Consider the following 3,786-nt stretch of genomic DNA (forward strand, 5'->3'; position numbering starts at 1 on the left):
ACACTATCATATAGGCTCTCAACACTAAGCGATGGAAGACTTTTATACTATGAGCAAATTTTGTTGAGAAATAATGTTTGAAAAACTGTTCTTTAGCCAGTTGATAAACTAGCCTTCCTCTCCTTATTTCCTTAATCCAAGCTTATTTTGAGTCCCACAACTCAATCCAGGGCACCAAAAGGATAGTATGGAAGCCCTTGTGGTGGTTCACGAGCAGAAATCAAGGAGGTTACAGTTGGAGATCTTGATTCAAAGGTACTTCAAAGGTTAGGGTTTAAACTTTGTTTCTAGTTTATGAGCATGCTTAGACTAAGTCAAAATTACTGAATTAGAATGCTTAATGATCCTGGTTTACTTACGCTACCTGCTTCTTGAATCCAACATTAGGTGCCTAGACTTTTAGGCTTGGATCGAGCTTGGGCATTTACTTTTGAGGGTCGAGCTAGGTCAAACCAGCCCAATAATGAGGATGATATCAAATCATAAGAAAAAGAATTATTTTTATTTTCCACTTAAGCATAGGAATATTTATACTCGATTGAAATCATTGTTTGAATCTTTACTCCATTTATACCTATTTTTTAAAAAAATATATTTGATAATTATTTTATTTTTAATTATCTATTTTTGAAAATTTAAGCTTAAAATCAGTACTTCTATATAAGTTGTCTTGTTTTAAATCTACATTTTTAAACATGATCTTAAAACACCAAATAAAAATTTGAAAATTAACTTTATTATTATTCTTTTAAATTTTGTTTAGTGAGGAAAAAAGAAGGGTTAAACAATTATAATATTCACTAATGGGGCATTAGTTGGTGATTATTATATGGAAGTTAGATTATCTATAAAGTTAAATTGTTTGTGTTTAGTTTAGTTGGAATATCTAGTTTGGGGTGCTGAGTTGAGTTAGGGTATTTAGTGCAGCTTTTCTAAATGAAATTGATTTTATCTTGAGTTTTTTTTTTTTTTTTTTTATCCACAAAAAATGTTAATGTCCATGTAAAAATATGTATAACAATGAATAACTCATGTTGGTGTGCCATACGCCTTCTAAAAGGAAAAAAAAAATAAAACAATATAAAAATAGTTATCAAACTGAAGTAGATTAATGGTTGAACTTTATGTCAATTTAAATGTAATTCTTTTAACATATATTTTCAACCAAGTAGTTAGACATTCTGTTACTCCAAACTCTCATGTTAAATGCTAAAAAAATATAAAATTATCTAACGAGGTCAAAAAAGAGTTTAGAGATGCACTCAATTATTTTTTTTTTCTTTTTTTGTCAATATTTAAGGGAAAGAATCAAACATCTAATTTCAAGACTAATAATATGAATCCTTTTAAATATAAGTCCTTAAAAATCCTATCATTAATTTTTTTTTTTCCTTTTTTTTTTTTTTTTGCCTTTTATAATTTCTCAACAAAAAAAACATTGTGTTTTCAAAACAAAGGCAAAGAGATCAGAAGAAAAAAAATCACTTCCCAAAACCCCAAGGGATGTTTGATTGGCAGGTTTTCAACATGAGAATTAACATAGATATCTAATTCTCATGTTTGTTTCATAGTTTTCACCTCTTTTGTCTGGAATAAGTTATTCTCAGACATTGGTTTTCTATTATCTTCCAAAACTATAAACTTTCTCTTTTCCCTCTCTATTTGTTTTCATTTTATATATAATTTCACTTTAAATATAGTTAATTAATTAAGTAATATTAATTTAAACAAAATGATATAAATATTTATTTTAATAAATCAATAATGATATATTAAAATATATACTTGACTTATTTTTATAATAAAAATTTATTTAATGAATGAAATTATTTTTTACATAAATGATTAATTTATTAACTAATAATATCTTAAATATATTTAATTAGTAAACTAGGATTAGTTAAATTTAGTTAATATTAAACTTCATTTTCAATAATAGTAATTTATTACTTTTTGTTTTTTTAATAATCAAGTAATTTATGAAGATTAATTTTAATTCAATCCTTCATTATGAACATATACTCGTCACTGATTATTTATAAGAAGTTAATTATTATTATGATTATTTTTTATAACTCCGTTCATTATTAACATATCATATTTACAAAATACTTTTTAGTATTCTTTATTAATATATAATATTTTTATCTCATTTTCTTCACCTTTTATATAATGTATTATCCATTTAAATATATATTCTTATATTATTTAATTTAAAGTAAAATTACTAATGTTGAGTTTAATTGATAATAAAAATAATTAAGTGTTATATTATAATTAGTATGACGTTCATTAAATGCATTAACTGGTTAATTTTAATTATAAAATTATTAAAATATTTATAGTTATAATTAAAATATTGAATAATTATAATTATAATTTTTAAATATTTATAATTAAAATTATTATTCATTCCTAATTAATTAATTTTTTATTGATATATTGAATATTATTTATTCTTTAAATTATTAAACTATCACAATTCTAATAAGATTTTCATGCTTAATTTCATAAATTAGATACAAACATTATTTTTGTTCACCAAATTTTGATAGCATTTAGATGCACAACCAAATACAATCATATTTGATTTCCAAATATCATATTTACAGACATCTTATTCTCATAAATCATTTATTCACAGATATTTAGAAATCCTTATACCAAACGCCCAAGAATCGATCTAAAAGTCTGCTTCAACCCTTTCGAATTTTTCTCTTTGTCTTTTTCCCATTTCCATCATTTTTTTTGTCTCTTCCCCTGCTCCGGCTGGCGCGACAGCTCCATTTCCGGCAACCTCTGTTTCAGCTTCATCTCGAAACTTCTTATAGATATCACTCTTGTAGAAACTCTTGGTTCTATTCACTAAAATCAATGAAATAAACGTACCCAATAAAGTAACTGCAGTGATTACAATGAACGAAAGCTTAAAGCATTCCCCACCAAAGCACTTTAATTCTTCTCCTGCTTTTCTAGTAATCCCTTTTGCTCTGAGCTGCTTCTCTGCCTCTCTATCGTAGAAAATTCCCAGCCACTTTCACATTCAAAATATAAAGCCCAATTGGGCTCGCACTGACCCAAAATTGTAAAGCGTTGAGTAATATTTCAACCCAAAAAGCTCTGAAATTATGGCGAAAATCACCAGCCATTGTGCTCCAAAGCAGAATCCGATTACAGTTGAAGCCACATATAGCCCATTTGGGACATCAAATGCGATCATCAAATGCCGCACACAGGACAAAAGAAGAGTTAGAGAGAGTATTAAAGGACGAGGAAATTTGTATTTTGTCACAACAATTTCAGAGACGAAAACAGAGGCAATTCGGCCAAGTAATTCCAAATGCTGACTAATGATACAAATATGCTAATGCTTCTTTTTGGGTACCCCAAAGACATTCCGATTTGACCTAAATTGTCGATCGCCGTTAACGCTCCACCGACGCCACAAGTTGCAGAAAGGAATAGAATCAGCATGTCGATGCTGAAGAGAGCTTGGAGAATTGTGAAGTCCTCGCCACGTTCTGGTGGACTGAAAACTGTTGTCCAACAAGATGGTTCCTTTGTTCTTGTTTTGGGGTTTGTTTCGGATGCTCTGTTTTTGGGAGTTGCTCTGTAACAATTTGAACACAGGGATTTGAGGATTTAATGAAGGCGGTTTTGAGTTTCCAGAGATTGTATTCTTCGATGATGACGACGGCGAGTGGGAGGAAGAGGAGGACGAGGACGACGGCGGCACTGCCACCATATTCGTTTTGAGTAAACTCTGTTTTGCTTTCTATGATTGGT

At 28.7% G+C, this 3,786-nt stretch overlaps 1 pseudogene; it reads right to left on the reverse strand.

The window, feature by feature from the left end:
• Positions 1–2,557: 2,557 nt before the first annotated feature.
• The window catches only part of LOC120082171, a 6,097-nt pseudogene continuing 4,868 nt past the window's right edge, over positions 2,558–3,786 (reverse strand).

This window comes from Benincasa hispida, chromosome 7, assembly GCF_009727055.1.
Source record: "Benincasa hispida cultivar B227 chromosome 7, ASM972705v1, whole genome shotgun sequence".
NCBI classification, from domain to species: Eukaryota; Viridiplantae; Streptophyta; class Magnoliopsida; order Cucurbitales; family Cucurbitaceae; genus Benincasa; species Benincasa hispida.